General features: G+C 36.0%; 1 long non-coding RNA gene across 1 annotated transcript; it reads right to left on the bottom strand.

Annotated features, from left to right (window-relative positions):
• Window positions 1-218: 218 nt before the first annotated feature.
• On the bottom strand, window positions 219-8,671 carry LOC103718544. Its single transcript, XR_605878.4, has 3 exons — window positions 8,480-8,671; window positions 700-761; window positions 219-465 (listed from the first exon to the last, which is right to left on the bottom strand). It is a non-coding gene; the product is annotated as an uncharacterized LOC103718544 (long non-coding RNA).
• Window positions 8,672-14,119: the final 5,448 nt, after the last annotated feature.

Here is a 14,119-nt window from a genome sequence, read left to right as displayed (position 1 = left end):
ATAAAGTACTTGCTGACACTTTTTAGTCCATATGATACCTACCCACTAACACACTAAAATTTGGTTGATGAGATAAACGCCTGAGACAATGCCAATTGCAGTCCAAGTACAACAACAAATTACTAATAAGAGCAACATAATTGCTGCAATTAAGGAATGTCATAATAATGCCACAGGGCAAATGATAGTGTATTTGAAATACCATACCAGAGTATAAATAGAAAAGAAAATTACTAAAGACTGCAACTTTGACATTGAGTGGTAGGAGAGGTTTTTCTGAGTATGTCCAGTAGAAAGTTCACCTTTATTTGAATATCATTATGTCCGAATCCTAATCTAGTTTCCACAGATTGAAGATGCAACACAATAAATGATCCTGAGTCCTAACAAAGTAAACAGACTGAAAAAATTGTTGAATATTATAGTACACTATGTTGCTGCTCCTCAATGGTAATACATTTTTCCCTGCAAGAAAAAAAGTGCTGGTGAGAATAGAAGAAGCATATCAAAATATAAAGGCAAAATAACAGGGAAATGACAAGCCCCAGACTACCTGTTTGAGAAAACCACCCCGATCTCCTACTTACCTCTGCTCTTGGCAGCTTCAGCAAGCACATTAACAATTTCTGTTTTCCTAGTGCTGGCCGTAAGAGCCAAATTCGCAAGGAACAAGGATTGCAAACAAAAGTCATCACTCACCTTGCTCAGGCATATCTTATTGACAGCTGTGAGCTTCTCCATCATTTCAGCAACCTCAGCATCTGGAACAACAAAATAAGATAGCAATCTTCAAAATCCACATTTAGCATTGCTTTTCCCTATACAGAAAACTTCAAATCTTTGTCTGCAGACAGAAGTTTATAATCGCCTGTAGAGATGGAAGATATTTTGGGCGCGAGCAACAAAATTTTCTGCTTCCTCTAGTGCGTAAAATCACATCCAAACTAATTTTTAAATAGAGCTTTTAGGGCTGTTTGGATGCCGGAACTTGTTGTCCATGGATAAATTGTGCCAGATGAGTGATAACTAAGAAAGAAGAAGAAGGAAAAGAGAAGTGAGAATGATCAGCGGACCTGTCAAACTCCCAATCCCAATTTATAATTTATTCCATCTCAGACATGATTTTTCTTATCCCAACAAAATCGGGATTCAACGAGCAAAGAGTGTAACAATCCTTTTAACTCTTTCTATTTCCTTTCTCTTTTCAAATTGAAACTTGGGTTGGGAATGAATAATATGTGGATAAAGTGTCCGGGCATCCAAACAGCCCCTTAATGTTGTAGCTTCGATGTTCAAATATAAGATCCCATTTACAAAATAAGTGATTTCATATGAAGATTATTTGAGTTGGACCATGGTGGATCATTATTGCCTCAATAAGCTATTCCCTTATTCTGTCTGTCCTTTCTTCAATTCAGGAAGAAGAACAAATATTGGGAAGAGGAACAATCTTTCCATAAATTCAACACTGCTTCAAGTGCATTTCTTTTGGTATTCATCAAGATATATGTAGACGTGAAATGAAGCAGAGAACAGATGAAACTAGTTTAGTCAAAATCATGGTTGTGTTACCATTTGCTTCATCAGAGTTTTCAAGCATATATTACTTGATATGCTTTGAGAATATGCACATAACAATGACAGACCCAATATAGAGATGATTACAAATGAATCAGGGGAAAAAAAAGTCTGCTTTGTTGCTTTCCTGTAGGATTCATCATACAAAGTTTGAAGCTTGACAGGACAGTATAACAGCATGAAATACAGGTAATCATATACAAAGGTTAAAGCTATGTTCTAATATGTCACACCAGATCTTAGAAACAGAAGAGTTTCTCAAGCAGCGCCTTGTAAACAGGGATACGCATACAGATGTCGCAAAAGGCACTGAAGAACGAGGCACATATACCTAAATCGATAAACTATTCATATAATGAGCATAGGAGTTTTAAAGATCTAGAGCTTATGAGGAATTTTCAGTTAGCAAATCATCAACATTGACAATTAAGTGAGTTTAGACATTTGGATTGAGTCCTAGGTGTCCAATGGCGTATTTATATTAAGTAGCAACACGAGCATATTTATCTCAATTATCAACTTAACATGCTTATATTTGAAGCTTCGGTATTTCATATGATTCCCTACCACATCTTGCTGTGTTCTTCCATTCTCTGCTCAGAAATTTTCCCCGAACTAAGCCTTAATCCCAAACTAGTTGAAGTTGGATACATTAATCCTTTTCCTCCATTTTGATCAGTTTAGAGCCACACTTTCTAAGAGATATTAATATATCAAGTCCTTCTTTACTATTTCGTCCCTTGTGATCTCTACCTCTACCCCTCTTTCCTTCTACATATATCAAATCACTTCTTTATATCAGCACACCCCTCGGTCTACATTGCACATTTCGAAACCATCTAAGTTGTCCCCTCTCAATTTGTCCTCAACTGGTGAAACCTCCATCATTTAACAAATGGCTTCATTTCTTATTTTATCCCTTCTTGTATTCTCATGCATCTATCTCAATATTCTCATTTTGGCCGCATTCACCTTGTGCACACATTTTCTAAATGCACAACATTCTATACCCCAAAACATAACTGGTTGTACAGTTGTCCTATAAAATTTTTCTTTCAACTTGGTAGGTATCCTACGATTACATAACATTCTAGTTGCAATTCTCCATTTTATCCGATCTACTTTAATCTTACGGATAACATCCTCTTCAGTCTCCCATACCTTATGAATAATTGATTCTAAGTATCAAAAATGATCACTTTTGGAAACTTCATGATCCTTACTTTTCATACCACCTTCATCTCTATTTCTAATTTTACTAAAACCGCATTCTATGTATTCTGTCTTAGTTCCACTTAACCTAAAACCCTCAGATTCTAATGCATTTCTCCATCATTCCAACTTACGATTAACCCCGACCTTAGTTTCATCTACTAAAACTATACCATCTGCAGAAAGCATATAGAACTAATCGATTTCACCAGGCAGGCTGATGAGTTAACGATAATACATTGATTTATTTGGAATTTAAAGACTTCTTAATGAATGTCTTCGTACAAACGCTCGGCCTATTCATCATTTTCTTATCCCATGCTGCATATTATGTTTGTTGGGGTTGTCTTTACTTCTGATTATTAGGGAAAAGTGCTCTTATCAGTATGATTATATAGCAGAGTCAAAAATTACAACTATCATCTTTCTTAGTTTAAAATCTATCTAAACACTTGATGTGCTAATGAGCAGACAAACAATTAAGGTTTAATAAGAAAGATATTGCAGGCCTTCCATTTTAAAGGTCATGATACAAGGTTGTTCATCAATTCCTGCAACCATGAGATCAGAGAAAAAATTGGAAAGCAAAATACAACATAACTCCCTGATGGTCTAGGATTCGGGATCCCTGTAAAGATTTTTAAGTTAGATGGTAAATATAATTATATGAGGAGGGTGATGTTCTAACGGGGTTAATATATTTCTCTTAAAAAAGAAGGTGGCCTCCTAATAGACATGAGATTTGAGAACTGGAATTCTGCAATAGTGTCTAGTTGAACATACAGGCTTGTCTTGTACACAAGCAGAATTTAGAATGGCATCACTTGCAATCTAATCTTCGAAGTTAGACTCAAGCAAAGTTAAGGATGACCAGGTAAAGCAACAAGGGCATCAACAATGTACAATTGAGGCTAAAAAGGCTGGTGACAATATGAGGTAAGATACTAGACTGTACCAACAAAGCTTCCTTGCCCATGGTGGTTCTGAGAATCTTCAGATTTTTTCAGAAAACAGAAGAAATCAGACCTGAAGCTTGGAGAAAAAAAGGAGCAATTACCAAAGAAAAAGCAAACACTTAGAAACAAACCTTTCCTTGGGAAAGCAAAAGGAGGCGAGAGAGCAAAGGGAAAGCAAAAGGGAATCAAGAGCTTTGGGAGGGTGGCAGGTTCAGAGCAGGCTTCCAAGGGAATTACACCCTTAGGCCTGACTGCCTGAGAAATTTCAAATTTCTAGACAGACAAGTTGTACATCATAAGTATGAAGTATGCATACTGTTTAGTTTACCTAGACATTTTTCAGTTGGTACCTAGATAGATGCAGAATCTTGGAATGAACAGATTAGACCAATTAATCTAAACTGCTATTACGTACCTGAACCTAAACATGTCTATCCTGTCCTTGTTATCAGGACAAAGTTAATGATATAATTCTGCAAAAGTTGAAAATAGCTAGCAAATTGAACGGCTTAAATAAGCCCTGAATCTTCCAATGCATACCTGAAGTCATCCAGTAATTTCTAGCCATGACCATCTTCCAAAAGCCACGAAAGTTTGAAGATAGCTCGATAAGCTTACTTTTAAGAACATTCCAAATTGGAAAATATACAGTAGACAAATAATATATCAATATTTACATTTATGCAAAAAGGACTTAATGGCAATCCAAGCAAAAGCACCTCCGATTCTGGGGAGTACCTAATTGATAATAAGAACTCATTTTCTAAAAAAGAATCTCATCAAGAACTTCCACCAATTCAGCTAGAGAAACCAAAGAAATAACCTAGCTTAGCAACACTTTTGAAATCAGCATGCTTGGGAATGAAAAGGAATTTTTCAACATACTGGAAAGTGGAGCAAATTTTCTTCAGACATCTGATTGTCAATTTCAGGATAACAGATCTCTAATCTCCAGCAGCACCCAAAAAAATAAGAAACGGTTTTTTTTTTTAAGAGTATTGCAAGAAGAGTAAAAACAATTAAAAAGTTACAGGAATAATCACAAAATAACAAGTCCCATAAAGAAAGCAAAATTCTCTAGATCCAAAAGAAGCCGATCCACGGAACAACAGATCTGCAATTCCAAATTACCATGCTTGAGGATCAAAATGATAAAGTAGTTGTACAACATATAAGAGTTTACCTAGTTCCTCATATTCTTTCAGGCAATATAGTGGAACCCTCTTTTAACTCCTAAAGGCAATGCCATATAATTGTCACCTAAATAAGAAAACTAGTGTTTTGAGTTCCTTAAAAAACAAAAAAGCCATTAATTTTCCAGCATCATTTTTACTGTCTTTTCAGAGAGAGAGAGTAAGTAAATTGCTAAGAGGTGGATCTCATAGATGACTAAGATTGGGATAGGAAAGGAGAGAAGATATGTAATATCAAAGCATAAAGAGAGAAGGCGCCAAGTTTGAGGTTCTGTAGAAGATTTAAGTCTACCGGTAATGCAAACCATAGCAATAGCAATTCGTCATTTAGTCTTTTTTACTTCAATTTTCTTGCTGTGCAACTTATCACATAGAAATCAGGAAACTTCCAAGTCCTTTTTAAAACTGCATCAGTTTCAGATGAGTATAGGAAACAGCACCCAGTCAATTTTGTCCACACAAGGTGATGCATGTGATGGTGTAAGCGGCATCATATGTATTTGATCTTGCATCATGACTATAAAAGCTGCTGAACCATGGCTATTGTGCTCTGGAGATAGAAAGTAGAATCTTGCTCTTTTTTTTGGGGGCGGGTGGTGGTGTTCAAAGACTTAATAGAAGGGGAAAACAAGAATATAACTCAAAAAGGATTAATCTAGTAAAAGCAACCAATCAAATAAAAACAATTTCATAACACATGAAATGCCAAAGAGCAAAATTAGTTACTTTTAAGTTAGAACAAGAAATGCAGAACATAGATATGATTTGCAATCTTTGATAACAAAGAAACAAATCTAGACAAAGTAAAAACAAGCTCAAAAATAGGAAAGAAACAATTCAGAAAAAAAGCATACACATTAAACTGAATAAGATTATCGGATAACTTAGAAAAACAAATTTATCAAAAACAAGAGATCCAGCCAAAATTTAATAATGTATTAAAATAATCAAAGAAATAAAAAACCTAATAATAATAATAATAATAATATACGGTAATTTAACATATGGCCTCTCCATGGACAAGTGTGTAAGAAAAAGGGCCTGATGCCCAGTCCTCTAATTTCTAGTCCCTGTCCCATCTGTTGCCACACCATGGCCTATATGCTTTAAAAGGACCGGCTCTTAAAAAACTTCACCAGGTGCGCCAGGTGTTAAAAAGTTAGTCAACAAGGATTTTTGTTAGGGTATGGTCCACATAGAGACTGGTCATTAAGTTCCCCAATAAATAATGAAATAACATGAATAGAGATCTTCAATAAAGAAAAATATGGAGGAGGTAAACAAAAAGAGCTTAGAAAGTGAGTAAGAAACCACTTTATGGGATTGAGAAGCTGGATCTTTTGGAAATAAAGTGTACAAGTTTAAGTAAAGGAACAGTATTTAATAATTCAGAATAAACAAACATATTGTAAAAGGAAATCAGGTAGGGAAAACAGATATAACTTGAATAAGATAAAACTAACCAAATAAATGAACCAACTCAAAAAGGAAACTAAAACCAATATGTAAAAGAGCCCTAGAGCAAACAAATAAAGACTCATAAAAATGAGAACCATTATAACTTTTGTTTCGACAAACAAAAGAAAGATCTAAAAGAATAATAATGAAAGAAACTTTAAAAATTAAAAAGTACAATTGAAGAAGCTGACAATTTAGAAACAAAAACAAATGTATTCAAGTAAGCAATTGTTCAACATCTCAACAAAAAGCCCTAAAGATAGAATTAAATGCCGGGCCAAGTTTCGAGTCAATAATGAGTCAAGCTCCGTTGATCAAGTTTATTGGGATACCTGCTAACCCTTCATAGACCATATATTGTTAGTTAACATCCAAGATTAGCTAGAAGGTTGTGATCCTGCAAGATGATTTAACTCTAAAATAAACAGAAGAGCCTTTAATGAAAATCAGATGAAATTTATCGCCACTCCATGGAAAAAGCAAGACTTAAAGGAAGCTGCAGATAGCCAAAAAGCACAGGGGGAAAGGAGCTTAGTACATATGCAACAAAGGTCGGGGAAAAGGGGGAGAAGTTGTCAAGATGTATAACAAAGATGAAATAGATAACATGATATGGAGAACTGTTATAACTTTCAGTGGTTAAATGAACTAAAACATTTTGATGTGATAAGCAACATCCAACTGACCTTAAAGTCCATAGAAGTATAGGCTGTCATTTTGTATAAAACTGTAGAGCATGTTTAGGATATCCTCTTTATATATAATTTACAACCTGAATGGTCATGTTTGCTTGGAAGAAAAGTAAGATTCTTCCAAAAGATGCATTGTTCTTTTTAAAAAAATATGTGCCTTGAATACTTAATAGGGTTAAAGCATGATCACAAATGCTGACAGAATAACGATAATCACTGCATTTTGAAACCATTTGGAAATAAATATTTTGAAGAGAAGAAGCAATCTCCTGTGATATGAGAGCCAATTCATATCTCCAAGAGAATAAGTTGAGAAATAAAAATAGAAAATAATGATAAAATAGCCCAACCTGAAAGTGATAGTTTTTAGGACACCAAGAAAGAAGTAAGCAGAAAACTGAAGTTAATTTTGCACCATAAACACAAGATTATCATAATTACATTGTTTATGATGCCAAAACATGATGATAATGACCAAAAATAAAATTGCAAAATGATCAGAAGATCAAAGACCACCAATAGTAAAGATGACATAACACTTCACCCATTAACACAGATAGAAGCTATGTTTATTCCATGAATCCTAATTCGCAGAGGAGACACAGATATGATTTAAGACCACCGATACTACAAACAAACAGATATTAAAATTAGCATATATAGAGTAGAGAGGCCAATTCTATTTATGCAAGCATAATCTCTAGAAAATGGCATTTTCATCATAAGATAACATAAGCAGTGATAACACTAAAGCAACTATCAAAGAAATACAAAAAACATTCCTAACAGAGTTACACCTTAATCAAAAAATTAAATCTACAAAGCAAGACATTCTTTCTATTAAATCTTGCAATAAGAAAGTTAATCCAGGTCATCAACTGTCTTTCAAAAACCCTAATCACGATTCAGGCTAAAGGCAGATAAAATATTCAAAAAAAAAACCTAGAAATACCTTCAGATGGTTTCAAGAAACCCTCAACTTTCCCAATTCGAAATAGACTAGCATAAAGATATAACCATCCAAAACTTTTGTCTTGAAACACTGATAAATATCTCTCTTTGAGGGTTGAAACAGCGATAAATCTCATTTTTTTTAAGGAAAAAAAAATCCTAGATCACCTATGAACCAATTATTCTCTCAGTTCCATATCGTTCCACGGCAAGCCACTGGTAATATGGAGAATTGGGAGATCAATACACTTCACAACACACCTACTAGCATCAAAGCCCTAAATTCTGCATTAAAGCTCTAAATATTCAAATAAAAACATAGCAGAATATCCACTGAAATACAGTAAAATAAGATAAAACCTACACTATCTCAAGAAGCATCAAGAACGATCCCAAGAAGCATCAAGAACGACTAAAGGATAAAGCGAAAAACTCATACCTCGATCCGGACGACGAAAGGGGGCAGCTAAGAACTCGTACCGCGATCCGAAAAGCTTCCTATCTGTGCGACGATGGCAACTCTTCTCCGATGAATGAGATCAGAGCTCCAGTCGGGAGGAACAAGAAACTCAAGAAACTCCGTTTCGAAAGCGGGAGGGAAGGGATGGCTCCTGGGGGAAAGAGGTTTGGGGGGTTGGGCGGGTTTGCGGTGGTGTTACTTTTATACGCTACGAGGGATACGGTGTTAGTCCCGTAGAAGTATTCGTTATGATGTATAAACCATAACGTCGGTTAGTTACGCTCACAAGATCTTAATTATACGGTGGCTTACGGTGCAAGTCGTATACGAAACGTAATTATGTGTGGATTGGACGCGGGCATCGCGATCCTCCAACGGTCGAATCAATTTGAGATCACAGCGGTCCGATCTCTTGGAAGCCCGGCTCGGGGAAGGAGGCAAATAAAAGCGGGTTCATTATCTCGTTAATTATCGTCGAAGTCTTGGATTACTTTGACTATCTCGTGGCAAAGTGGTGGATTAGATAGAACTTTGGAACGGAGGGATATAGTTCTCGTGGCCCTGCGGATAAGGCAACATGTTAACCTAGACCGGACAGCAGAGCGGGAGGAGTTTTAAGTACAAGGAATTGAAGAATTTCATGTGACATTTTTGTCTTTAAATATTTTTTTTTTCATAAATATCCTTCTTTAAATACCCTCTTAAAATTTATATTTATTTATTTATCATCATAAAATACTGTTTTTGCATAAATGCCCCCTGACAGTTTTTTAACACCATTAATAAAAATCATATTTATTTTAAATAAAAATAAAATAAAATTTTGAAATTTTTTTTGTTCTCCATCGCGATGGTTTTATAAATATTTTTTTGCACATCTACCCATTAAGAATATTTTAGTCATTTTAATTTAAAACTATTAATTTTGTAACGGCGTTAGATGGCAAAGTACGTATACAAAAATAAAAATAATAAAATAACAAAATAAGTGTTAAACGAGGGTATATATGCAAATATCACTTTGGAAAGAATATTCATGCAAAATTTGATATTTAGAAGGTTATTTATGTAAAAAAAAAAAGAGTCGGTTCTTTTCACTTTATTTGAAGGATTTGATAAGTTCGGATGGGGTCATGCCATGAAACCGCAACGTGGCTGGAGTTTTTTTTTTTGCCCTTTTCCAAACTATAAAATGGGCATCATTTAACAAGGAAGACAAGTAATTTGTACATGCGGCTGGCGGTAGGTAGACTTGGTTTAAAGCTATAAAGTTAATTGTGGGCAAGGATCGTACATATGGCTCACATATGATGGAGTATGGTATAAATTTTTGCAGAGGTGTTTGCATGAAGTTGGTTGCATGGTGGCGTAACCAATGGGGCATAAATAGTTAAATACCTTAAGGTAAACTTACTTAGAAAACCCTAAAGCTCCATTAATTTGTTTTCTATCATGAAGCAACTAGTTTATGTAAAGCTGATAGAGGGATAGGCAAAATGATGCAAGACTATAGATCCATCCTTATTCTTTTTATTGGCAAGCACAAAGATGAGAACGTATGAATGTTTCATTACTCATAGAATGACACTTTTGAAGTTTATTTTTGTATATACTTTTTTAATAAGAGAAGTGTTTTCTAGAAAAAAGATGGGCAGTTGCCATAGTAAGAGAAATGTTTCACGCAAGAATATTAAAATAAAAAAATGTTGCTTAAGTGAACATTTAATTGTTTATGGTCCCAGCTCCAGCCCAAACATAGGATAGTAAAATCAAGTTTATGCATCCTAGAATGGAACCAGTTTTTTCTCACCCCGTTTTTTTGGACACGGGGGGGTGGGGCACTAAACTCTAAGATTTCTTTTTCAAAAAAAGGCCTCATAGACAAAAAAAGGGAATCACTTTGCAACCCATTTCATACTTATTATTATTTAACAATTTATAGGTCTAGATTTTCCATATAAATTTCTGCCTAAACAAGATGGGTATACGGGTCTGTCACAAACGATGTATTAGAAACATTTAAACATATGTTCGAAATAAAGATGCAATCAAGCCAAACCAATATCTTGACTCAATTCAAAATATTCAGACTTAAAATTTGACTTGAGATCAATTAAGCTTTAATACTGAAGCTCGAACTTGACTAAAATAAAAAAAAAAATCACACTCGAGCTCGAGTTTGAGGAACTCGAACCCTAATTATAATTAATAAATATGGTTAAAAATTAGAAGTTTAATTAAATTAAAATATTAATAATATTTTTAAATATTAAAATTAATAATATATAATATAATATTGTTAAATATATATATATATTCGATTAGGCTCACGAATTTTCAACTGAAAAATTTGTTCGAACTACTCAAACTTATCAATAATCAAGCCAAGTTGAGCTCGTGCAAGCTGTTCGGCTCATTTGCTCTTCTAGTCTTCTGCTTTATTTATTTATTTATTTATACCTCTACTCCAAAATTCATGTTGCGATGAATATTTAACAATAACAGAAGAAGTAAGTATGCACCAGTAGTCAACTGCCAAAACAGCAGCATAACTCGGGGACAATAGAAATTAATTTAAGGAAAAAATAAGCAGTGGTTGCACTATGAATACGACGGAAAGGAGGATTGGCCGAACCACTCCTGCCCCTTTTTAATGAGGCAACCCCATGAAAAACTATGCCTGCATAACTCTCTCTCTCTCTCTCTCCGACGGTCACATAGTATGAACCATACTTGTAAACTTTCAACATCCATTCTCATATATGCTAACCTTAGAGCATCTATAATTCTGTATATAATGCAGCACAACGTTATGAACGCCATGCTATAGACCAATGGATCAATAAACACATAGGCTCGTTTGGTTCGCGGGAAAAGAAAGAAAGAAAGTATAATCAAAGGGAAAGTAATGAGATGCCTCTTGTTTGGTTGGAGTTTTTCAAGAAGAGAGATAGAAAAGTTGCATTTCAATGGGAATATGATTTCCACATTTCATGGAAAAGTCTTTTCCATGAGAAACATAGAAAAGTTACTTTTTCATGAAGCGAGAATCACTCCATTTTTATTTTTTTCCCAAAAAGACCCTTCAACATTAAAGAAGCATTAAAAAGGCATTAAAGACCTAATTTTTATTAAGGGTATAATATGAATTATACATAACTTTTCCAAGAAAGTGGATGGTCAACTAAATATAAGCATTTTGGAAATTTGTCACTTTTCCATGGTCAACCAAACATACCAAAAAGTACTTTTCTAGGCATCCTCTTTCTAAGAATCTGTTTTTCAGAAATCATATTCTTAGGAGAAAAAATGCTTCCCACGAACCAAATAAGCCCAGCGTGGACTGAACAAATTAATGCAAAACCCATTCATATGCACATGATCAATAAACTATTGATGACCTATGGACCCCCCCCTTGGAGGAAATCTACTAATTAAAAAAGAAACAAAGCTGGCATGGGATTGTTTCCATCATGCGGAACCAGCTTCCCATTGTAGCCCCTGATTTAGATTACAACGCATTGAAGAATCCATATCGTAACCCATGGGATCCACCACATCGATAACTTTTTAGTTTTTCGGACTCGCATTTTCCTGGCTAACGAGATAGCCAATTGGCTAACGGGAAGAAAATATTTACAAGGCCATGGAACTCCAAACATTTTTCTGGCACAAACTTGTTGTCGAGGCGTGGGAAGGAATCAGGACAAAAAGTTAGGGAATTCTAAAAATAGTATTTTATTGTTCTCAAATTTTTAGGTTGGGTTGATCCGGTCCGATCCGATCCCTTAATAAAGTAGCTCTGGATCTAAAATTAGGTTCCGAACAAAAAAAAATTTAGTTGGATTGGGATCACTTATAACCCGACCTATTTGCACTTTTATACACAAACATGCACATATGTGCACACACAGTATAACGTAAACACATCAATATCCAAAATGTTCCCGTCAGCAATTAAGGTCTGTGCGGTCCTCACCTGTTTGCACTCCGCTTCGTCGACGATTCAAATCGAACATCATTTTTAGGCGACAGCACGTTTGACACAACGATAGTCGCACGGATCTAAACACTAGGACGTCCTCTTGACGCATGAGCTTTTTTCCAAAATTATTATTATTATTATTATTATTTGAATGGTGGATTATATTGTTTCAACATGAGTATAATCTAGAAGGTCAAAAAAAAAAAAAAATTGCCGGACAGAGAAAGGGGCAGCCTTGCGAGTCTTCCAAAGAGCCTCACTTGAGCAACGGGCAATAAAAAAAAGTAGCTCAATCTAGCTCTATTCGCTTCTCGATAGATATGAATAGCTCAAAATGTACTGTAATTTCTCGTCAACTTGGGGGTGGTTTGCAAAAGCGGGTACTTAGCCGTTGCATACTCAACGCTCGATAGGTGTTCATTGGGGTTGCATGGGTTCTTGTATGACTTCCGTTTAGGCTTTTGTCTATTCTATGGAGGCATGCGTGCTCCTCATTTTTGCGGTCGTTCTGGGGCATCTATATGCTGTGGTGCACCACTTACTATTTCAGTCAACTGCTGTGTCTCAACGCATTTCGGAAAGAATCAGTTAGCTCTGGATTCAAGTGGCATTTCATTTCCAACCATAATTTATTCGCTGATTCTTCAACATTAGACGATTCGAACTTCCACTTAGTTTCATCCATAGTTTATTGCGAAGAAACATGCCAATATAGGAGTAATTACCGAGGCAATCCTTCACCATGGATCTATAGGGTACGGGCCACTAACGTAGCACCACGTCAACTTAACCATAATGTTGGATCCAGAGGATGGTCATCACATGCATTGAGGCATGGCTAAGCCGTTTAAGTATTTTGTTGACATGATGTAAAGTAAACAAGTATCTACTCTCTGATATCCTGATAACGTTGCCATTCCCCACGCATGCTGCATGTGCTCCACGTATATCGTTCCTGGAAGAATCTTTCCATCTCCGCACGAAAGCCTCGTCGTTTCTGACAGCGGATGACGGCGGTCGGGCTCATCGCTGGACACCCAGAGGAAGGTCCATTTAATTGCGCTCGAGGTGGCGGGGTCTAGTTGTATCTTTGATTAATCTTCTTTCGCGACATCGCCCGTTGGATCGCGCCGTGCCCACGGCTATCAAGGAACTCCGAACTCCCTCATTCATCAAGATGCACGGCTCTTGAAGGGACGAATGCGCAATCCACATGGCCACCGCCCAATGGGAGACCGAGGTATTGACATGTGTAAAGGTCTACTTTTAAATATAATCCAGGCTCGAATTGGTGCACGCCACTAACCGGCGGCCGGTCCCTAAATCATGAAGCTCTAACTCAAAGGGAGGAGTGTCGGGGCGTGCAAAAAGATCCGACCAAGTCGCCCACGTGAGAAATTTTTTGGGTCGTATTTTACTGCATACGATCTGAATTTCAAGCTTTAAACCAAACCGACTACGTATACCATCCAACTTGGAATCGATGAGCTGGTCTGGTGCACAAGTCACGCTTAAACCCACAAGCAAACATGACCTAAACCGATAGCACGAGCCAATCATAACTCGGAGGGCATCAAGCTTGAGGTAATCCGTTTTCATGCGGTAAACTAGATATGAGAGTTTTAACGAAGATA

This window comes from Phoenix dactylifera, chromosome 8, assembly GCF_009389715.1.
Source record: "Phoenix dactylifera cultivar Barhee BC4 chromosome 8, palm_55x_up_171113_PBpolish2nd_filt_p, whole genome shotgun sequence".
NCBI lineage: Eukaryota > Viridiplantae > Streptophyta > Magnoliopsida > Arecales > Arecaceae > Phoenix > Phoenix dactylifera.
The sequence above is the reverse complement of the archived record's forward strand: the minus strand, read 5'-3'. Positions and strand labels throughout refer to the sequence as shown.